At 42.0% G+C, this 24,352-nt stretch overlaps 1 long non-coding RNA gene across 1 annotated transcript in view; it reads left to right on the forward strand.

Annotated features, from left to right (window-relative positions):
* The window catches only part of LOC120299034, a 64,258-nt gene that overhangs the window by 13,272 nt on the left and 26,634 nt on the right, over positions 1-24,352 (forward strand). The window contains exon 2 of the long non-coding RNA XR_005554305.1: positions 17,498-17,571. This is a non-coding gene — a long non-coding RNA (uncharacterized LOC120299034). The remainder of the gene's footprint in view (positions 1-17,497; positions 17,572-24,352) is intronic.

The raw sequence follows: 24,352 nt of genomic DNA on the forward strand, positions 1-24,352 counted from the left end.
GTCATAACACTGTTAGCTGAAAACAATAAAGCAAAGACAGACACAGCAAATACCAATTCAATAAGAGTTTTTACTGTATAAATGGCTATAGTGTTGTGCATGCACATATAAGAGCTTTAGTTACTATCCATTTAATGGATAATGTATTCTCGCTCCATCTTCAAATCAATAAATCTCTTGCAGAAAAATTGTTGACAAGATTTGACCATCTAAGGTAAGTAACATAATAATGAAATGTCTCTGAAATGGTCCGCAGTGACATGCAACCAAGATGGTTTTTCCATTTCATCACAGTGAAATCTTTTACATATACTTGAATTCTATAAACCACATAGATACTTGCCAAGTTTTACTGGGCACTGGGGATACAGAAAAGAAAACACTGGGCATTATCTAACAAAATGAAATTCAATGGTGAAAAAAGTAAAGTTCTACATTTAGGCAAGAAAAACCAAATGTACAGGTACAGTATAGAGGGTACCTTGCTCAATAGTAGTAACTGTGAGAGGGACCTCAGAGTCCTAGTGGACAATCACTTAAATATGAGCCAGCAGTGTGCTGCAGCTGCCAAAAAAGCCAACACAGTGCTGGGCTGCATTAACAGAGGGATAGAATCAAGATCACATGAAGTATTAATACCACTTTACAATGCCTTGGTGAGGCCACACTTGGAATACTACATCCAGTTTTGGTCACCACGGTGTAAAAAAGATGTTGAGACTCTAAAAAGAGTACAGAGAAGAGCAACAAAGATGATTAGGGGACTGGAGGCTAAAGCATATAAAGAATGGTTGCTGGAATTGGGTATGACTAGTTTAATGAAGAGAAAGATGAGGGGGACATCATAGCAGTGTTCCAATATCTCAAGGGCTGCCACAAAGAAGAGGGAGTCAAGCTATTTTCCAAGGCACCTGAAGGCAGGACAAGAAGCAACGGATGGAAACTGATCAAGGAGAGAAGCAACCTGGAACTAAAGAGAAACTTCCTGACAGAACAATTAACCAGTGGAACAACCTGCCTCCAGAAGTGGTGAATACTCCAACACTGGAAGTTTTTAAGAAGAGACTGGACAGCCATTTGTCTGAAATGGTATAGGGTTCCTGCCTGAGCAGGAACTAGACTAGATCAGTGATTCTTAACCTTTTTGAATGAATCGCCCCCTTGAGCCAATGAGGAAGTTGTCATCGCCCCCCTTCCCCAACATAACCTCTCAATCACAGCATAGGAAATAATTCTTCAATTTATGCAAACCCTTTTTTTGTTTTCTTTAAAATTGTCATCAGGACATATGATGCAAATAATTTATTTCCAGTCTTTTTCCCATATCTCAACTGTGTGAAAAATTTTGGTGCCACCCATCACTTTATTCCCAAACTTCGGGATACATGTATTTCATTATTATCTTATTTATTCAAGACATTTAAATGTAATGACCACTGAAAACAAAATTCAATTGCAAGAAAGTGAAATGCCCGAAAAGAAAAACAGTAACATTTAATGATTGAATTACAAGTGAAATTTAAGATGCAAAAAGAAATATAAAAAGGGCATAAGAACAAACTGCAATGCAGGAACTAAGAATTTCAAGACGAAAACTCTGAAACTAAATTAAGATTCGAGGAAAGTATATATAGTCACTCACACTGTAAAAAGGATTAAAAAGATACAAAGAAAATATAATATCAAACTAGAGTGCACACTAAAAAAAGTACAATACAAAGAGACACACAAAACAGCATGCGATGTTTCAAAAGAAGCGCTCCCCCCTCCATCACTGCCCATTCTGGCCAATGGCGAGCCACTGTATGGGTAGAGCAGGGGTAAGCAACCCAAAACACTCAAAGAGCCACTTGGACCCATTTCCCACCAAAAACAAAACACTGGGAGCTGCAAAACCTTTTTGACCTCTAAAATGAAGATAACACTGCATATATCCTTTTTTTACCTTGTATATCTATCTATCTATCTATCTTCAGGGTTATCTTCATTCTCTCTCTCTCTCTCTCCCCTCCCTCCCTCCCTCCCTCCCTCCCTCCCGCCCGCCCGCCCGCCCCTCTCTTTCTGCCCGTGGTCTACCAGTCCTCTTCCCCCACTCAGTGTGTTTGTGTGTGTGTGTGTGAGAGAGAGAGAGAGAGAGAGAGACCCCTTTGACATCTAAAATGAAGATAACCCTGAAGATATATATATATATATATATATATATATATATATATATATATATATTGTCAAAATAATGATCACCAAGAGAATATCTATCAAAAATAGAATTTAATCCACCCTTTCGTCAAATACATTTGACATCGTCAGGGTTAAAAGGCAAACGCCAGGGGAAGTCTTATATACAGTTGTTTAACGCCTGTTTCCGGCTCGTGGAGCGTGTCATCAGCCCCAGCTGATCGAGTTGAGTCCCAAGCACACGCCCCACATCAGCCCCTATCCTCTTTCCATTGCTAATTTGCATTCTGTCATACGTTACTCCGTTAGCTGTTTCAGGGTTGGTCAGGTTGGGGGTCAGGATCTTTTCTCCTCCCCTGCTCATAACTTTTTCCCATATCTCAACTGTGTGAAAAATTTTGGTGCCACCCATCACTTTATTCCCAAACTTCGGGATACATGTATTTCATTTCATATATATTAAAGGTAAAAAAGGATATATGCACCTCTCTCTGTCTCTGTCTCTCTCTGCAAATGGTGGAGGAGGCTTGGAGCCACAAGGGAAGGCTCAAAAGTAACCCCAAAATGTCTTGCTCCATCGCTCCCATATTGCCCCCTTTTCGTTCCTTCGTCCCTGCATCGCCCCTTTTCATTCCATCGTCCCCCTGAAAAATGAAATTGTCCCCTGGAGGTGATATCACCCAGGTTAAGAACCACTGGACTAGATGACCTCCAAGGTCCCTTCCAACTTATTATTATTATTATTATTATTATTATTATTATTATTATTATTCAATGTCTCCTGGGTGTCTAGGCTTGCTTACATAAGCTCAAAATTGATAAGGCCAATATTAGGTTCCCTAGGACTGCTCACTTTTGTGCCAAGTGGGTCAATGCACTGACACACAAATACTTGAGCCCATGCAGTTCAAATGGAACTGGAACATTACTGGACTATCAATACTTTTGGTTTTGGAAGTCAGGGAAAAATGTACTTCTTTTTTCCCAACAAAAGCTCCCAGACTCCTTCTGGAGTTCTTGGTGGCAATTTATCAGAAAGACAACAGCTATTTGAACATGTCCTTGGCCAGAAATGAAGAATCTGACAAATCCAAGAATCAGAATCCTCATGAGGATTATATTAATTTATTGGTGTTTTTTTCTCCCCTCCCCTCCCTTTGCTTTGTTTGCATTAGCTCACATTATGAATTTATAAGTGATTGGAACACAGACGCAATTTAAACATGATTTTCTTCTGTGATTTACCCTCTGTCAAAAACAGTTACATATATCATAAATGTGGGAGAGATTGAAAAACAAAACTAAAAAGAGTCTATTGGCTGTCAGATCAAAGTGCAGATATTAGAAGATCCTGAATGTATTTGAACCTGCACAGTTATCTTCCATGTTATGTGCTATCTCAGACTTGCGATACAGCACACCTTTTCCAACAGTGCCATTGAGAAGGACAATTAGAAGGTCAGTTCTGCTACCACCTCAGTGTTTCAAATCCATTTGTTTTTAATTTTTCAAGACAAATTATTCAAGTTACAGAATTGCTGCAGTATTTTTTAATGAATTGTTGGCAGTCAAATTTTGCATATATTCAAGAATATGATTTTGATTGTTGCTATGAGATTTTGTCCCTTATTCTATCCATTGCCTTCTGCTTGTGGAGCAATAATTATAGCAGAAATATTTAGGAACTTGAAGATACTGCTGCAATTTCTCAGGCCCACTATAGGATCTCTCTTTTGTCTGGGAAGTTGGTCAGGGTTTTGATAGAAGCCAGCAAAATGACTTTGAGGGCCAGTCTAGGGAGCTTTTCAGTCATCCAGGTATGGTTGTCTCATAGGTGCTTTTTTTCAGAAGGCAACTGGACTTTTTTGTATTTCTCATCCCCAATAGCCTGTGCCTGTTTTCAACAGTGAAGGGACAAGGCAGAAAACATCCTGCAGCCAAGAAGGCTCCACACACATTTGCATTTCTCAGGTTACCCTGAGGACACAAGTAAACCACCAAAATGGTTTCAACAACTCTCTACTCGCAAAATCAAGTGGCGTGTCACAACATATCACGACATTTTGCCATTGCTGGCAATGGGATGGGCGCGGTTTTGCTATGATGCATCCAACCTGCGGCCGGGCCGGCAGTTTGACACCCCTGCTCTAAAGGAATGCAAATGACCAGCTGTCTGCAAGCAATATAAATCCTTCCACTCCCCACCATCTAGTCAGAGCTGAAAAAGTTTCTTGGACGAGAAGCGAAATGTCTTCAAAAGAAACGTAAGAAAGTCCAGTTGCCTCCTGAAAAAAACATTTTTGGATTGAGGGCCAGTTGTTCTCTCTCCATCCAATCTACCTCACAGGATTGTTGTTTGCTGGCAAAATATGAGGATGAAAGCATATTAGGTATGTTTGCTGCCTTGAGTTATCAAAAATAAAGGCAAGAAAAAAAATAGAACAAAAATGCATATCACCTTTTCAGCATTGTCTGGATCAGTTGGGAAAGCTTTGGTTAACAACAAGCTATGGACAGGTTTGTTTCGATGTAAAAGACACACATTGCTTCCTCTCACTGTCTCTGTAAATTACAATATGCACCCATGTGTATTGTATAATCTCCTCTCTAGTCATACATACTGCCGTTGTTGACTCTTAACCACAGGCACTGAGGCTCTTTTATTCAAATTCATCTCATTTGCAGCATCCAGAATAGCTTTTTAAATGACTAGTAGCCTTCCCTGTGTTGTTGTGCTCGTAAAAACTGGTTCTGGATGCCACTTCACAGGGATTTATCCACCTGAGGAGCCCAGGCAATGCTGAAGAGGTGACATTTGATCAGAAACAGATGCGCTCACCACAGCCCAGACCTTTGCATTAAGGAAGTAGCTGGGCCACATCCAGTTAAGTGTAACCACTGGCATGTCCCATATTGTCCCGCAGACTCTCTGTCAGCAAAGTCAGTATCCGCCCTCACGTCAATGAGGTGAAGTGTGAGGCTGTGGTTACCCAAACCTGCAGTCTAATTGCTAAGGTCTGGAAACCTCCAGTGAAAACAGTGACTCCTAAGGACTGAGAGATGGCTCATTTCTGACAATTCACCGTTTCACAATCAGGGACGGGGAAGGGGGAAGGAAATAGGATCCATATTTTTTATGAACCAGATACCTCTCTGCAACTCTCTCCTGTGAAATTGTGGCCTACGGTTTCTGTTTACATAAAGAAACAAAATTATGAAAAAGGATGCAGAGTAGATTGTGGGGAGGGAGACATACAGTATCTGGATGTTTTTCCTCATACTCAGATATCAAGATGATGGCAAACATACTTGTCCCAGGATAATGTTGCAGGATCCCATCTGAGAATAAAAGTTTATTCTTCCAAGCTTTCAGGCTTATGCTGGAGCCTATCATCAGGGAACTTCTCTCTCTACAGAATATGTCACATTCTGATAATGAGTTCCAGCATGAGCCCGGTGCTAACTCAGATAGGATCCTGCTGCTGCATGTCTGCTTTCTCTGTCTCCCCTCTTCCCCTCCCATCTTTTAGGATCCCTGGCTGGTAGCTTTTGAAAACCCTTGTATAATAGGAGTCCATTGCTAAGACAAAGGTTAAACCAGGCTTGGTTACAATGTCATGTGTATTGGATCCAAACCAAGGTAGAACTCCCCTGTTTTAACTAATTTAAGTCACAGAATATTTGATAAAAGACATATTATCAATCTTAATTATGGATTCAAATAGCAATGTGAATGAACATAATAGTATTTAGCTTCTTCATTCAGAGTTGAGTATAGTAATAAAAAAAACTGCAGATTGTATCAAGGTGTTTGTTATACAATAAACCTTTCTATCTTAGGTTGATTACTAAGGTTGATTAGCAATGTTGACTCTCTGAAAGGGCCTCTCCCTTCCTCTTTCTGGAGGTAGCCCAGATTGGGAACTTAAGTGTTTTTTGTCATGAAGAATTTGATTGTTACCCTTAGCCTATGAGCACTGGTGGGATTCAGCCAGTTTGCACCACTTTGGCAGAACCGGTAGCTAATTTTTTGTTGCCCAGACCCAGAATGGACTTCCAGAAGCAACACCCATACAGAGAACTGGTTGTTCACATATTTGAATCCCACCACTGCCTATGAGTCATATTTTGACTGCCCTTCCATGCTCTTTGCTCCTCCAGAGCTCCCCCAGTACATTTCTTCAATCCCTGCCTCTGTTCTGGGATTTCTTACTCTGAGCAGCACCACATTTCCCACGTTCAAGTGTTCAGTGAAGTGACCAAGAAATTCACTGGCGCAAACTCTGATGTTTGCTATGTTGGGTTGTGTTTTGAAACAGTCATTACAAAAATGACCATTGAAGAATTCTTCTTGGATCATTTGTGTTAAATGTCACGAGAGAAGGAAAACTACTTACAAGCACCAAGGCTTTCTCTTGCTTTCAAAATGCATGAAATTAGACTTGGTTTATTTTTATTTTATTTTTTTACTTTGGACAAAATCCAAATGCTGTTTATTCCCTTATATGCTCTAAATCACTAATTCTCTTTCCTCCAGCAAATGCTAATTAGGGAGTCAGGGTAAAAGAAGGAATGTTACCAGCAATTTTATGCAGCTGCATCAAGTGACAGATCTTCAGCAGCACAAATGATAAAGTGACTGAAATCACCATTTTTGGTCTCCCATCAAAGAGAGATTCTGTTCTGATTAGGTTTGCAGCCTCAGTAAACATTTCATTTAAAAACAAGGTCACCCTGACTCACTTTCTCCCTCAATATATTTCAGCATTCATAACTTAAGAATTTGTATAATATTGCAATCTTGTTCATATTCATTTGTTCTATTCTGTAGCTTCACTACTGTTAATAGGGGCATTTGAGGGGGATGGAGTGTCAAAAAGGTCAAAATGGTGGTTACATACGTTGGGGGGGGAGGTCTTCAGTGACATGATTGTGGCCTCCATCTTGTTTTGTTTTTTTGTTCCTCCCTAAAGACACCTCTAGGCAAATATTATGAACAAGACAGGAAAATAAAGAAAAACTGAATAGAAATTAAAAGGGAGGAATATAAAATAAGTAGCATAATGAAGGAAACTAAGTATCCTTGTGTCCTGGGGGGGGGGAGACATCATTTTTAAGGACAGTCAAGATTGCAATGAACTTTTAATTGGATGGGGAACTTGTGGCATGACTAATAATTAAAGTTATTGGAACTGGAATTCAGAGGATCACAATACCACCCTAGTTTCCCCTGAGCCCAAGCCACAATAAATTCTTGTATGGAGTTCTGAAAATCATCTTTATAAAGTTTTGGAACTAGTGCTTTGCTATTTAGTTCTTTTGAACATTTATTAATCTAAAATTTAATTAGTATAAATAGCCCCAGCAGCCTGCCTGATATGAGATGTCATGGAGACATAGGGACAAGCTCACCGCTATGCAACCAGAAATGGTTAGCTTGAGTAAGAGAATATGCCTCCTAGTGTAAGAGCAGGGATACAAAATGAGTGCATAGTTGCTGCTCTACTGCTGCTGGAAGTGAGTGAAGTAGGACTTCTCTTGTAGCTCAGCAAGGACCACACTTTTAAAGCAGCCAAAGCATACTCTTTCTTTAGATGGGGTAGAAAGGCTGTATTTTTTTTTTTTTTTAGATAATGCCTTCTTTCCTTCATAGAAAAATGACATGCTGCAAACAAGTGCCTTTGACATCCAGTTTGTGATGAATGACACCATTCTCCCCTCTTTTCATCTCATAAACTGGTTGTTCAAGTTTTGCTTTGTTTTAAACCATTTTTTATTCCCTGTGTAAACTTCCTTACTGGCAAAGAAGCAAGATCTAGAAAAAGAGGGAATGGTTTTCTCAGGCTATTACTTGAAAACTGAGCTTTTATTATTTATTTTTTGGGGGAAGTGAAACATTTGTTTACTCTGGAAATAGCCTTTTCTCATTCTTAGAAAGGTGTATTTAACCTACTATCTATGTTCTGCATGAGAAATAAATCTACAAACCTTTTAGCCATTTTTACCTAATAGTAGCAGAAATATTTTTTCCCTCCTATTTGTCTGAAAGAAATCATTGTCAAACATGAGGGAAAAAACCCCAAAATTTTCAAGCTCAGCTGAACCTGGATGTGGCTGCTGCTTCTACACTAAAAAGCTAAGTCAGGAACTTGCAGGACAGGGACTCAAGTGGCAAGAGAGATTTCTTTGTCCATTTGCAGCTGGACAAAGACTTCTGACATGAGAAGAGGAAATTTCACTTCCTCCAAGGTCAGTTTATTCTGAGATTGAGAATCCTTCACCTCAGAAAGGTCATAAAGGAAGCCCAGCAGGGCAGGTTAATTGAGGATCTGCTGAATGCTATTCAGTATTGTTTCTTGTTGTTGTTGTTAATTGCGAAGTCGTGTCCGACCCATTGTGACCCCATGGACCTCTAGGCCTTCCTGTCCTCTACCATCTTCTGGAGTACAACCATTCTTTTTTCTTGTTAAAGGAAACTAGACAAAGCCACAACTCCCAAACTCTAAAAACCTATAGTATCTGCATTAAGAGCTTTTGGCTACCTGTCAGGTTTTAATCACTGAAATGAACAGAGTTGTATCTGAAGCTAGAAGAAGCCATGCTGGTTTGCAGGCCATTGGTATCCGCTGCTTAGTATGTCTTCCAACTGTGATTAGTTGTTTTTCAGTTCAGCGATCCCCAGCTGGCAGGGGAGGGGAGGAGAGGGAATAGTTACATGCCAGCAATGGATGAGCATACATGCCCAGCTCCATTTGCATGAGTGGCGGGCACACGTGCCTGCCTACTCGCACAAATAGAGCTGCACGCAAGTGTGCCCACTGCTCACACAAGTGGAGCTGCGCAAACACACGTGCTCACCTACCACTTCCGAATGAGCCAAGGCCCAGTAGTGAGCCGCAGTCAGGAAGTTGGGGACCCCCGCTCCTGTCCATAATTAACTACCATATTCACGAGCCACTATAATGTGCCTCTTTTGAATAAAAGCCTTTCTAAATATTCAGATCCTCTCCCTTTAGAAAGTACTATTCAAAATCATATGAAACATTCCACTATTTTTTTTAAAAAAAACCTTTGCTTTTGCAATAATTGATTTTTAGAAAATGAATTATTTCTATCCCTAACAATTTCAGACCCCCTTTCTCTCTTCTGTCCGTACCTGAAGTCGTCCTTAACTATTCAGATGTTAAAGTAACCTTTCCCCTTCAAGCAGAGAACAAGCGACTATAATTTTACTGTAGGTACCATTGGCATGGTCAAGTGACTCTTAGGATAGAGAATTTCCCAGCAACTTTTGGCCACTATAGGCTAGTGGTGGCACAGTAGTTAGAATGCAGTATTCCAGGGTAGTTCTGCCGACTGCCAGCAGTTTGATCCTGACCGGCTCAAAATTGACTCAGCCTTTCACCCTTCCAAGATTGGTAAAATGAGGACCCAGATTGTTGGGGACAAGATGCTGACTCTGTAAACTGCTTAGAGAGGGCTGTAAAGCACTATGAAGTGGTATATATGTCTAAGTGCTATTGCTATTGTTATTGCAGCCATGCCCCCTCCCCTCTGGGATATAGTTATCCTCTGGAACCTTTCTACTTATTTTTTAAAAAATTTAAGTCCTTTTATATCCAGATCAACTTGGAGAGTAGAATCACCCAAATAGCAGCTGACCCAGTAATGGAGGGAGACATGAACTGTACCATGAAGATGAAGGAAGAGAACTCCCTCTGCTATTCAGTGGCACAACACCACCCTCAATACCTTCACGTGTTAATCCAACTGTTTGAAAATGATCATCCTCATTTGAAAAGAGTGCTAAGCCCATGTTTTTAAACAGTCTAACTCAAAGGTAGTCAACCTTGGTTCTTTTATGACTTGTGGACTTCAACTCCCAGAATTCCTGAGCCAGCTGGCTCAAGAATTCTGGGAGTTGAAGTCCACGAGTCATAAAAGAGCCAAGGTTGACTACCCCTGGTCTAACTGTTCAGTATACCATCCTCCAGCTGCAAGTTACAAGAGAAACGATGTGTTCTGGCTGGGAAAAGCAAAATGTACGCCAGTTTACTTTTCTGATGGCTCTGACAGAGGCAGACTTTTTAACTGAGCCATGAGGAAGATGGCCCTTAGGCTTAAGAGGTATAATTATACTTATTATCCAAGAAGCCATGATAAAGCCTTCCAAGTCATATGAATGCCATCCAGGAAGATGAAGTAGGCAGAAACCACAGACCAAGGTGATTTCTTTATGGGAGAACAACATTTCAATAATACTCTTTTGCAAGATCCCATATGCAGCTTGGCACACACACATCTGTTTCTAATAACTTTGTTTGGCTGGAAATCCCCAGTTCAGGATATAGTTCCACTGAGCTAATGTGGATTGTTTCTTTGATGCCATGGAAAAAGTAGACCTTATCAAGCCACTTATCATGCAAATGATTCCAAGCCATCTGTTTTTGACTAGTGGTTTTTGAGGGCCAATCAGGAAATTGGTAACACAGTCTATCATTTTTATCAAACAAGATTTCTGTACGGTTTCAACCAGCCATGAAGAATATCCAAGTATCAGTCATCAGAACACACATACACACACACACACACTTTCACTCTTTTTGTCCAAAATGTGGGCTGGGAAAATGCAGCCAGAAGAGCTTTTCTGCAGCTGCATACAATTGGCCTTTGGAACATTCGGAGGGCATAAACAGTAGTGCCATTCTGTTGGAAAGAGCTAAACAGTAGTTGCAAAAGTGAAAGCAAGACACCCAGGTTTTGTTCTATTCAGTTTATTCTGTTGTCCCAGATCTAGAGAGCTTACCAGAACTTTTTGAGTTTCCAGGAAATGGGTGCTTGATGTTACTGTCAACAGCAGCAGCCAGTTTCAAAATTCTCTATGTGGGAATTAAGGGAGGAAATTGCCTGAATGATTCTGAATTACTATTTTCAATATACTTGAGAAGAGTGGGGGACAAAAATAGAACTCTTTTTCCTCAGTTTAACATTAAAATTTGTAACACAGATATACAACGTGATTGAGAGTAACTACCATCTTTGTTGCTGCAGAGTTTCTTTGCAGCTCTTAGAAATCCTCAAAATACACAGAGTATTATATTATGTCAGACTATCACACACATGACCAAAAGTGCCAGTTGGCATATAACACTGAAATTAAGAGTCAGTTGACAACTGAGATTTCTAACAGCAAGCAAAACTTTTTTACATGATTATTTTTTGGGATCTGCATTATTTTGCTGAAACCTCAAGAATTAAGTTCTGATTGCAAAAGCTTCTTAAGTCATTCCTCATTTCATAGAGGGTGTTCAGAATTGCAATGTTTCATTTTGTATTGCATGCTGCAATCTAATAATGCTATGATAAAAAAGAGAGTACATGCAGAATCTGAAATAAGACATACTGTAGATCAAGCAGAAGGGGTTAATGATTAAGTAGCCTAAACTTCTTCCCTTAAGCTTTGCCTCTCTTCAACTCAGGGACTGTCATCTCTTGAATTTCTGCCTGCCATGCAGCTGCTAAAAATACAGAAGTGTATCAGGGGAATAAATAAACTTAGTTTTCTGGATTCCCATGATATGCCAACTCTTATTACATGCTGAATCTAACCATATAGGTGTCATAGTTCCGACAGATGAAACTCTTCAAAAGAACTTCTAGGCATTGTTTACCTTAAATAATCTTTATTTTGAGTAGCATAACATCGGCAGTGTATAATCGAAGCCACTAAATTCCCCTCCCCTGAGCACATAGTATCAAAGCACAATTCCTTCCTCCAATTAACAGTCATAAATCACATTCCCCAATTAGTTTGAAGCTCTGGCTTCCTCTCTAGTTCTCCAGTCCACCAAGTCCTTATCAGTTCTGGTTACAATAACCTTGTTTCTCACGCTAGGCTTGGTGTTGTTATGTCTAGCTAGACTCTCGTTCACATCCCCCCTCCCAGCATCATCTAACTCTGAAGCAAAAGGTAAAAGATAGCTACATTTCCATCTGTTGTCAATGCAAAAACATCCGATGTTAGCAGCGTTTGACAATAGGTAGTCACATACAGGTAGTCCTTGACTTACATCAGTTCATTTAGTGACCATTCAAAGTAGCAATGGTGCTGAAAAAAAGTGGCTTATGGCTGTTTTTCACACTTATGACTGCTGCAGCATTCGCACCGTCACATGATCAAAATTAATCATGCTTGGCAACTGGTTCATATTTATGACAGTTGCAGTGTCCTGGGGTCATGTGATCATTTTTGCGACCTTTTAACAAGCGAAGTCAATGGGGAAGCCAGATTCACTTAACAACTGTATTACTAACTTAACAACTGCAGTGATTCACTTAACAACTTTGGCAAGAAAGGTTGTAAAATGGGGCAAAACTCACTTTAAAAATGTTTCACTTAGCAACATAAATATTGGGGTCAGTTATGGTTGTAACTCGAGGACTACCTGTAATGAGTGAGGCCAAAATGAGACTTTCTACTGCTTTACAGTGAAATAGAATGCGTGAACACAATGAAAAGTTTGCAGCTGATGGTTGAACTGACTTGGATTTGGAGAATTCCTCCTCAGTATTCCCCCCTGCCATATTTCTTTACTATCTGGTCCCTTCCATTCCCCTTCTGTCTAATGCAGCAAGCAAACTCCTCCTGTTAATCTCATATTGTTTTTCCTGGATTAACACCAGACATCAATCAAACAGAAAACAACTCTAATCAAGGAACTATGGAGACAAAAACCCTAGCAGGGGAAATGTATGTAAATTGGAAACAAACTGCCCATTCACTAGCACCCGATTATGTTAACTAGTTAGGAAACAAAAGTCTGAAAGCCAACAACCAAGGTCAGACAGCACCAAGGATTCCACATTCAACTCTGAGCCACAAATGTTCTCTTCTATTGATAGTATGCAATAGAATATTTTTGACCATACTATCTGAGTTGGTCAAACTCTTTTCTGGGCAAGCAACCCACAGTCTTACTTGGTGCAACTGCTGCCAGTACTTTCCAGGAGAATGTTCTCATGTGACATCCTTAGCCTGTGAGATAAATAGGATCCCACCTCCCAGCAAAAAAAGGGGGGAAATAACCAATAAAAATAAATGCTATATTGTTACCTCCTAGACCAGAGGTAGGCAACTTTGGCTCTTTTATGACTTGTGGACTTCAATTCCCAGAATTCCTGAGCCAGCATAGCTGGCTCAGGAATTCTGGGAGTTGAAGTCCACAAATCATAAAAGAGCCAAGGTTGCCTACCCCTGTCCTAGACCTATAATCTGAATGGCAAAAATTTGGTGATAGAAGCAAGAGACAGTTTAGTGCAGTGGTTAAGACACCAGGTTACAGACGGAGAGACCTGGAGCTTTATCCCTTAGTCACAAAGTCAGCTGGGTGACCTTGAGCTATTTACTTTCTCTCAGCCCTTAAAAGGAGACAATGGCTTCCAAAACCTTGTCAGATACTAGTCCAGGCAGTCACCAGGAGTTAAAAAAAAATGAGTCAAAGGGCCTGTGTATACACATAGACAGACAGAGATAGATAGATAATAGCAGGTTCTAAGAATGTGGGCCATTGACCACAAGGCAGTCACAATAGAGTACTCATGAAAAAGAAAGTCCATTTTTGCGTTTATAAAAAAATTGAAATAATATTAAAAGACTGCTTTATATAGATTTTCCTTTTTTTAAAAAAATCCAGTCCTCTGTGCTTATTGTATTCAAACCAAATACTGTATGTGGAAACACACTCAAGCACTGAAGGACTAGAAATAATATGACCTGATTGTTGCAGTGACACTTTTGACTAGTTTTGCACAAGCTTTCATAGTTTTGAGTGCATAGTTATATACGCTGTTACGAATTTCACACTTGATCTTAGCCAAAAGGCCACTATTTGACAAAAGGACCAGGCTTGATCAGTTAATATAGATTAATTCTAGGGAAAAAAGAATATTTACTGGAGTTCTGAAACAAAAATTGGGAGAAGAAGATGGCCTTAGGAGGGGATTCCTTTCACAGGTCCACACTTACAAAGCTGGTAGTGGAAAAGGGCAGAAATTCAAACCACTAGATCTAGTCCCTCCACTAGGTTAGTAGCCCCTTTTAAGTAGTTCCTTCTTGAGATATGCACCAGAAGATGCTGTTAGGCAGGGATGAACAATTTGTTTAGTTTACATCTGAGTTTGAATTTGCTTCATTTTGTATTTTCAAACCAATTCATCTGAACCAAACTCTAGCTATCATTAGAGATGTACAGTTCATTGAATTTTGCATTGTAATTTTGCAGAATATAGTTGCCTGTACAAAATGCTCAAATTCATGCAAATAGAAGGAAATCTAATAAGCAGACAAGATTATAAACAAAAATGCATTAGTCCAAAGCAAAAGACCCTTTGTTGCAAAGTTAAAAAGTACTGAAAATGTATTCCAAATATTAAAAAGAAAACCAAACCAAATTTGATATAACTGCAAAATTGAAAACGTGTGACTATTTTGCTCATCCTCACTATTATTCGATGAAGAATTGAAATAGAAAATGAGTGAAGCAGAATCTCTAGCAGTCATCTGAGTGGGAACATTTACAAAAAAATTGCTCTCCTATTACTAATTGTTTGGGAGGGTTATTTCAGTCTCTATCTGTTGGATATTTAGCCCTATACAGCTAGATGTTCTTCGTCCTTTTCATATAGTAAAAGGAGAACAGAAAGCCGATCTGTACATTTTAAAAAGAAGTAATGAGATACTGTCAATCTGATAACCTCCATTTTTGTTGAACTTCAACTTCAGTAATGCCCAGCTAGAATGGCTGTTGAGCAAGACTGAAAGTAGGATAAAGAAAATCTAGGCTTGCTCTAATCTTCTCTGGCAGGTGACATTTTCTTTCAGTCAGGTGGAAGATAGGATTATTACTTCACTTCCAGCAATGCTTTCTGATCCGTATAATTTTGCACAGGAATGCATTGTAGCTGGTGGTGGGATTCCAATATGTGAACAACCAGTTCCCTGTGTGGATGCTTCTGAGCAACAAAAAAATTAGCTACCGGTTCTGCCGAAATGGTGCGAACTGGCTGAATCCCACCACTGATTGCAGCTAAACTATGGGAACCAAGGACATGAACTTGATGGTTTGCTATTTGTGGTATGGCAGCTGTTAAGCCAGTGTATTTCCCACCACTAACCCTGACAGCTTCCTGTTTCCCATTCTGTCCCTGTCAGCATTTCCCACCAAGTTCCTCCACAGCCAAAATCCACATAAAATAATTAGTCTAGCTTTGTGGTGGGCCAGAGTTGGCCTTTATTCCCCATGAAGCCACTATTTCCAAGGTATTCCTCAGAGCAATCTGGTATTATTTTATGTCCCCGCCCTTTGTCATTCTCAGGGCTTGGACACCCTCTCTGCTACAGTCAGGGCTTGAGAGTCAGGCCTGTATGGAAAGATGACTCTGCCAAGGCTTCAGTAGCATGTCCTGCTGTTATTAGATTTGCTGGGCTTAGTGCTGCCTTCCTCTCAGGTGAGGACTTTTCCAGAAAGGCCATTACAAATTCTGCTATCACAAATGCTCACTAGTAATGAGGGAATATACTTTCTGAACACTATAAGTAAGGGGACCACTGTTTTTTATAACTGATCTTTATACAACATCACCAGCTCTCTGTTATATAGGAATAGCGGTAGGTGAAGCTGGGGCTAATAGAAGGAGCATTAATTCATTTATTAGATTTTGCAACAGGCTGGTGTAAAAATAGTAGAGGGGTGGAGCAATAAACAGCAGCTGAAGAGAAAGAGAGAGAGGGAGAAAGAGAGAGAGGGAGAGAAAAAGAGGGAGAAAAAGAGAGAGAGAGAGAGAGAGAACTCATGGACAGCAGCCTCTATTTCTTTTTAATTAAACTCTTCAATCAAGCCTTTCTCCTTCCGCTGCGGATGCGCGCACAACTTTTGCAGCTCCCAGTGTTTTCTTTTCCGTGGGAAACGGGTCCAAGTGGCTCTTTGAGTGTTTAAGGTTGCCAACCCCTGCTCTAGTCTATAGCAGTTTCTCAACCTAATCAACTTTAAAATGTGTGGACTTCAACTCTCAGAAGCATCCTGGCTGGGGAATTCTGGAAGTTGAAATCCACACACCTTTAAGTTGCTCAAATTGAGACATAATACTCTACAACTCAATTAGAAAAGAAGTGATGAATAAAATAGACAACACAAATGATGGCATGAGGTTAAATAAATTGGACAAAGAGATGTACAGCTACCTTAGAGCAGTGCATTGAGATATTTGATGTTCCCATTTTGTCAGGGACGAAAAGGCATGTATATATTTTGAGGCAGTGATGAAAAAAGGGGTTGATTAAAGTTTAGTACTGTTCTTTCTCTTTGGATGTTGCCACTTTTGTCCAGTGTCTATAAAAACTGAGTGGTTTTAGTCAATCTTATCACAGCAGAAGATGGAACAGTGTGGTCACCCCACAGGCGTCCCCTGTTCTTATTCTGAATAGCTTTAGGTCATTGTGACACATCTTGATCGACACAGGGACAATAAAGTGAACTAGACTCCCATCATTTAAGGAAGAAAAGAGTTATGTTTGGCTTGCTTATAAGGTCATGTTTATCACTTGTAAGGATTTGAAGGGATTGAGAGTGTTGAGAAAACACTTTCTCAACCCTCTTTATTTGTTCCAAAGATTGTTCCACAATCATTATGTCTATCCTTAAAAACACACTGGGACATGATACTTCTAGCTAGAAAATAAAAACTCCTTCAAGTTGAACTTGGTTCCCAATGACAGTGTGGAAACTGATAAACCTACCCTCTATCAGAGGATAAGACCAGCATTGAGTTGACACCACAAAGAAGTAGATTCAGGTTAGATATTAAGAATAATCTCTGACAATAAGAGATATCAATCAGTGGAATAGGCTGTGTTATAAAGTCATATGTTCTCTTCAAACAGAGGCTGGATACCGTTCTGTCTGAAATGTTTAGGAAATCCTGCACTGAGCAGAATGTTGGAGTAGATGACATTTCGGGTCATTCCCAACACAGTAATTCTAAGGAACTTTATTTTGGTCTCATTTTTTTCATGTAATTTGGAAAGATTTCAGAACATTTTCTAAAAATATTAATCATAGGAATTGTCATATGGAAAAAATATTCCAGATTCTTGTATTACAGCCAACTTTTCTTCTTTTTTCACAGAATCTAGTAGCAATTTATGTTCAGCTACCATGCTATAATGCTAAGTTATTAAAATTTGCAGTAGCAAGCCACTTCCTCTATTAACAATGTCAAACAACAAAATCTATGTTAATTCTTAACATAGGATTTCTATCTTTAGGATATTGTGAATGAAGATGGAAAAAGAAAATAATAATAACATGAAAAAGGACAACAGAATCAAGACAAATAAAAGTAAGAGTAGGTAAGAGTATTTTAATTCACGGCACAGCTCTCTTTCATTGTGCAATCATTCATCTGTTCAGCAGCCCTCAGCCTCCATGACTTCCCATGCTCCAATTAAACCCCAAATGGAAATAACTCATGGTGCTTCTTCAGCCTGTGAAAAATGGACAGCCTAAGAAACTTCAGAGACTTCTGTGACAAAACACAGTAATACCAGCAGGAGAATTCTCTGCCCCCTCCAATTTCTCAGGTCCCTTGAGAAAAAATTCTTTTCTTAAATAGTAGAAAACCTCAAAGAATTTTGTAAAGCAAATCTTGGCACAGCATAAATTTAAACCACATGTGCATGGGTGTCTGCAAGAAAAAGAGAGAACGGAGAGAAGCTTTGATAGTAGAAGTATTAAATATATATTTAAAACTGAAAAAAAAGTCTTACAGCTTCAAGCCAGCACCACTGCTTACAAAATCAGTACAAATTAAGTACAGTAGATGGAGCCATTTCCCTTTATAGACCCTGCCCTTGCTGACACCTGTCCAGGTGTCCTCCTCTGGGCAGGAATTATTGTGGCTTTTTCAAACAGCAGGCAGACAGTGAGGAGAACAGCACTGAAGGCACAGCCCCAGTGAACTACTTAACCCTATTCCTATTTCTTAACCTATGCCTATTCCTCTGGCAATCGATAGGGTAGGGGATTTTCCTGGAAAGATCAAAAACAGTCTACAGTTCCACAATAGCGGAAAAAAAGAGGGCAGCTGCTATGTTGAAGTTGAAATGGCCTCATAATAGGTACAAAAACCACAAAGCAAAGAGGAGTAGAAAATGACAGTAAGCATATACGACCTTCAGTATAGTTCTTCCAAAGCTGCTGCCTGTGTTATCATTTCTGATTGGAAATTATAAGTCCCCTTAGGGAAACAACATGATGATAAAGGTATAAAGGGGCTTCATAGTGTCTTAAAAATGAACAAATGCTTTATGAGGTAAGTCCATCTTCATCAAGCTAAGGATCTATAGGAATGAAAAACTGTACCTTCAAACTCCCCTAGCAGCAAACATTGTACTACCTGGGCTGTGGATTATAGATGTTGTAATCCAGCACTGGTGAAGGGAGTCAGGTTGGGAACTGACATATATTTCTATGGATTAGATTTTCCATCACCAGCTTTACTGATACAGTAAAGTTAAATAGGAGTTGAAAGGTCAAAATCAACAGTTTGATTTATACCAAGACACTAATACACAGCCAATGCAGACCCTGGAGTATTTGGGTCATGTGTGCATGTCAGCATATACTCCACCAACAAGCAGGAGGCTGAATTCTGGACAGTTTGAAGCTTCTGGATAGTCTTTAAAAACAGCCCTATGTAGAGTACATTGCAGTTATCTGTACGAGCATCACTGCTGAGAAATTCTTCCATTCAGGAAGATTGCATGTGGAAGTTGGACAAGAATATTCCTGGCACAAATTCCAAGTGTCCAGTTATGATTCCAGGAGGACACCCAAGTCATGAACTTGTTTCTTCATGGGAAGTGCCATCTATCAAGATACATCTGTAAACATCAGCAACCCACAATAGACAGACAGCTAAGTTAGCATTCACTTTCATCCTATTTCCTCACCACCCAGGCCCTCAAACTTTCGGTTAAAATAATGACATTATCTATGCGATGTGTTATGTCCTGGGCCGGCAGGCATAGGCTGCAGCAATTGGCCTGGGCAGATCATGTGGATGCCCGGGACAAGAAAGGCTGTTTCCAGCCTTTGCAATGATTGGCCAGCAAGGTATTGTGCAGGGGGGGGGCTATAAAAGGGGACCGCATCATTTTAAAACCTGTTCTGTTGATGTTGCAATAAAGGAGAGTGTTAGAACTCGTTGCTTCGTTGCTTCGTCTCAATGCCTCTTTTCCTGAAACAGAACATTGGCGATGAGGATGGGATGCCTGCAAGGCAAACAGATTAAGAAGCCAAGCTGACTCACCACAGGGGGGCTTGCAGCTCGGAGAAGTGTGGCTCCTGGAGATTGACTTAGCCTGCCAGCACTGAGACGCTGGAGGTGAGCTCAGAAAAGGGGGCCCCTTCTCAATCCTTGCAGCAAGAGGCGTGGATGAAGTTCCTGGGCTGAAATGATGGCAAAGATAGGCCGGCTTTCAGAATTTGACACAGCTCACCCAGAATGCTGGAGCTCATATGTAGCCCAGATTGAGAACTACCTCCAGGTGAATCAAATTCGTGAAGATGACCTCAAAGCTGCCACGCTGCTGTGTATGTGCGGGCAAGAGACCTTCGAGATTGCGGAGAATCTGGTTGCCCCAGCATCACTGGAATCAATCACCTACACAGAATTGAAGAGGATGCTTCGAGAGCATTTTGAACACAAGCTCTCAGTGATTGCCTGGCGACACGCGTTCGAGCAGAGGGACCAGAGGCCTGGTGAGTCTGCAGCAGAGTTTGTTGCGGCCTTGCGACAAGCAGCTAGGCCCTGCGAATTCAAAGACTTGGAGGAGAGACTGAAGGATCGGTTGGTCTGTGGCCTGCGAAGCTGGGAGTTGCAGCAGAAGCTCTTCACAAAGGAAGGCCTCACATTCCAAGATGCCCTGAGGGAAGTTTCAGCTGAAGAAGCAGCAGGTGGAGCTGTGAGGGCCTTGCAGCGCTCCAAGCCCCCTCAAGTTCCAGCCACCGTCCATCAAGAGGTTGCTCACGAAGAATCCGAACAGGATCCAGAATTGGAAGTGGACCGGCTGCATCAGACTCCAGGGAGAAGGCCTCATGGAGGGAAGGCCCAGCCAGCATCATCCCCTTGGTGCATCGGGTGTGGAGGCCACCATCGCCGCACAGACTGCCGTTTCCGCTCCACCATCTGCAGGGCCTGTGGGAGGCAAGACCACATTGCCTCCATCTGTTTGGGTCGCCAGAAGGAACGTTACCCAGAAGAATTGCCTCAGGAAGGTACCAGGGTCCCCAGCCAGAACAGGGTGGGCTTCTGCGTGTCACACAGGAGCGTTTTTAGAATGGGGGTCCACAGGCCATTTAGGAAGAAGCTTCACATCAACATGAAATTGCAAGGGGTCCCCTTGTCGATGGAGCTGGACACTGGATCTGCTCTATCGATCATCTCCCTAGACACCTTGAACAAGGTCTGCAGCAGAAGCGGCCTACGGGTGAAACTCAGGCTGTTAAACCTCATCCTCACAGATTTTCAAAATTCCAGAGTCAGCGTGAGGGGGGAGGCCACACTCAAGGTGCAGCGTAGGAGTTTTGAGGGGCTATTGGATGTAGTTGTGGTTGGGGGAGACCGTACGAGTCTCATTGGACTCGACTGGTTTGAGGCCCTGGGAATTCAGGTGACTGGAATACACAGCATGCAAACAACAGGCCTGGCTGGGGTCTGCAAGGAGTTTGCAGATGTGTTTAGTCCAGAACTTGGCTCCTACAAAGGCCCTCCTATTTCTCTGAGGCTAGACCCAGCTATAGCCCCCATTAGAATCAAGCCACACAGGGTGCCCTTTGCCTTAAAGAGAAAAATAAATGCAGAGCTGGGTAAACTGATTCAGCAGGGTATCTTAGAGCCTGTGGACAGTAGTCCATGGGAAATGCCCATAGTTATGCCACTGGAGGCCAATAGTGAAGTCTGAATCTGTGCGGACTACAAGTGCATGCTTAACAAAGTGCTGCAGCAGCATTCGTACCCAGTACCAGTGGTCAGTCACATTCTAGCCTCCCTCAAGGGGGGCCAGATCTTTGTTAAGCTTGACCTGGCTCAGGCCTATCAACAATTGCCAGTTGATGAGGAAACGGCCAAGGCCCAAACTATAGTGACTCACAGGGCGGCATTCAAAGTAAAAAGATTGCAATTTGGAGTAAACGTGGCCCCTGGCATCTTCCAGAGTGTAATGGAGTGAATGCTCTGAAATATCCCTGGCGTTTGCCCATACTTTGACTATGTCCTCATCGCTGGGGACTCAGCTGACAATTTAGCCGAAAGGCTGAGAGCCGTTTTGCTACGTTTCCGCCAAGCGGAGCTGAAGCTTAAGCAAGACAAGTGCAAGATCAGGGTTACCTCCATGGAGTTTCTAGGATTCTGCATTGATGCTCAGAGCATCCACCCAACTGAATCCAAGCTGCCAGCAATTCAGCAGGCCCCAAGTCCCAAATCCAAGGGCAAACTTCAGGCCTTTCTGGGACTGCTAAATTTTTACCATTCATTCCTTCCTCACAAGGCTGTAGTGGCTGAGCCATTACACTGGCTCTTAGACAAAAAGTCCCTGTGGCAGTGGATACAATCAGATGAAAAGAGCTTCAAAGAGGTCAAGGCCTCGCTCTCTTCAAATGCAGTCCTTGCGCACTTCAATGAGAACTTGCCAGTGTGCATCGCCTGTGATGTGTCCCCTTATGTGATTGGGGCTATGTTAAGTCACTTGAAGGCTGATGGAACACAAGTCCAAATAGCATACTACTCTAGAACCCTATCATCAGCTGAACGCAATTATGCACAGATAGATAGAGAAGCCTTAGCCATAGTGGCTGGCCATGACTTCGTATATGGCCGCCACTTCTCGGTCTTTACAGACCATAAGCCACTGCTGGGGTTGTTTACAACGAACAAATAAACCCCATACATAATATCCCCCAGAATGCTGAGATGGTCTATCTTCCTGTCTGCATATGACCATACACTGGTTCACAAGCCAGGCAAAGAAATGGGTCATGCAGATGGTCTCAGCAGGTTGCCATTACAGCAGATAGAGGCAGACCAGCACCTGCCAATCGCATCCTGTCTATTCAGGACTTGCCTGAATCTCCCCTCAGTGCTAGGGATGTGGCTGCAGAAACAGCCACCGATAACACGCTAACATGCGTGCTGACTTGGGCATTGTCTGGATGGCCTCACACATATCCAGGCTCAGAATTCCAGAGCTTCTGGCAGAGGAAGCACGAGATTTCCACCTTCAAGGGGTGTGTCCTATGGGGTAGCCGGGTAGTAATCCCAACCTCATTGAGGACTAGAGTCCTGCATCTCTGCATGAAGGACATCCGGGAATAGTCCGGATTAAGGAGTTAGCGCGCAGCCATCTTTGGTGGCCTGGGCTCGACAAAGATGTCGAGGCCCAGGTCCACAGGTGCTCTGTTTGTCAACAGTCAAGGCCGGAGATGCCCCAGGGCCCAATTCATAGGTGGGAGGAGACTCATATCCCATGGTCAAGGGTCCATATCGACTACGCTGGGCCCTTTCAGGGGCAATTCTTCTTAATTCTCATGGACAGCCATTCCAAGTGGCTAGAGGTCGTGCCTGTCTCCTCCACTACCACTGCTAGGACCATCCAGGTGCTGAGAGGGATCTTCGCCACACATGGACTTCCAGATGTCCTGTCTCTGACAACGGGCCCCAATTCACATTGTTTGAGTTCAAGGTGTTCCTCCAGGCCAATATGATCCAGCATGCCACATCTGCACCATTCCATCCAGCTTCCAACAGCCAGGCTGAACGAATGGTGCGCACAACCAAAGATGCCTTAAAGAGGATCACTCATGGGACCTGGCATCACAGGCTAGCGGACTTCCTTCTGTGCCACCGCACCACACCTTGCACAGCTACTGGAAAGAGCCCAGCTGAACTCTGCTGGGGTCGCCGCCTCATCACAAAACTGGACAGATTGCACCCAGACTGGGTGGCTTCACAGGTGTCACAACCGTGTGCACCTAGGAGACTACAAGTGGGAGATCTGGTCTGGGCAAGGGACTATGGACCAGGACATCTCTGGGTCACAGCAGTGGTATGCAAGGTCTCTGGGCTGCTGTCATATGAAGTGGCCTTGGATGATGGTCGTGTGATCCAACTGCGCTGGAGGCTTCCCAGCAACTCTTCCACTCCTACCTCTGCTCTCGGGGGGGAGGGGGGGAAGGACCACAATTATGATTGTGGACCACGGTCTCTCCAACATCCCCAGGCTTCAGCTATTGCTCCAAACAGGGAGTCCGCAGAAAGGGGGTTTGCCGTGGAAGCAGCTCTGGCCTCTGGCACTCAGGCCACTCCAGCTGCTGGTTTAGGGCTCAAAAGACATTGCAACTGTTGCTTCGTCTCAATGCCTCTTTTCCTGAAACAGAACACTATGACCCATTGTAGTGATGTACAGTTGAGAATCATCAACCAACTGTTCATACCAAATTCCAAACTATCAGATGACCTCTTTCATTAACTTCAGGTACTGTAGATGTTAAAAAGTAGGGGAAAGAGTCCCAAGCTTTTGGGCACCCTGCAAAGAAAGGGCCACCCGATTGATCTTTTCTCCTCCATTATCACTGAGTGGAACCAGCCACTGCAAATGAGTGAAAGCATTGCAAAACAATTTCTCCAGTTTTTAGCCACTGTGTTTGGTTCAGAAGAATTTCATGATCAATTGTATTGAAAGCTGCTGAGTCATCCAGAATTGCAAGACAGGATGCAATTGCAACAAAGGTTACATTAAAAGGGATCAATCAGAAAAACAATGCTGTCTCAGTGTCATACCTAGTGTCTGAATGCTAAACAAAAACATTTCAGTTAATCTATTTCCTGCAATATGTCTTGAAGCTGTATTCTCTCCATGGTCTCAACTATCTTCCTTAAAAAAGCAAGGTTAAATGCAGAGCAATAACTATCAAATGTGGATGGGTTCAGGGAGTGCCTTTTGAAGAAGGGGTAGACTACTGCTTCTTTCAAGTGTGCTGGCAAAACTTCTTCCCATAAGCAATCACTGACCACTTGTTGGAGCCAATCTGTCATCACTCCTCTAACCTCAGAAGCCAGGAGC

Source organism: Crotalus tigris, unplaced genomic scaffold (assembly GCF_016545835.1).
Source record: "Crotalus tigris isolate CLP2741 ecotype Arizona unplaced genomic scaffold, ASM1654583v1 scf7180000024167.7108832, whole genome shotgun sequence".
NCBI classification, from domain to species: Eukaryota; Metazoa; Chordata; class Lepidosauria; order Squamata; family Viperidae; genus Crotalus; species Crotalus tigris.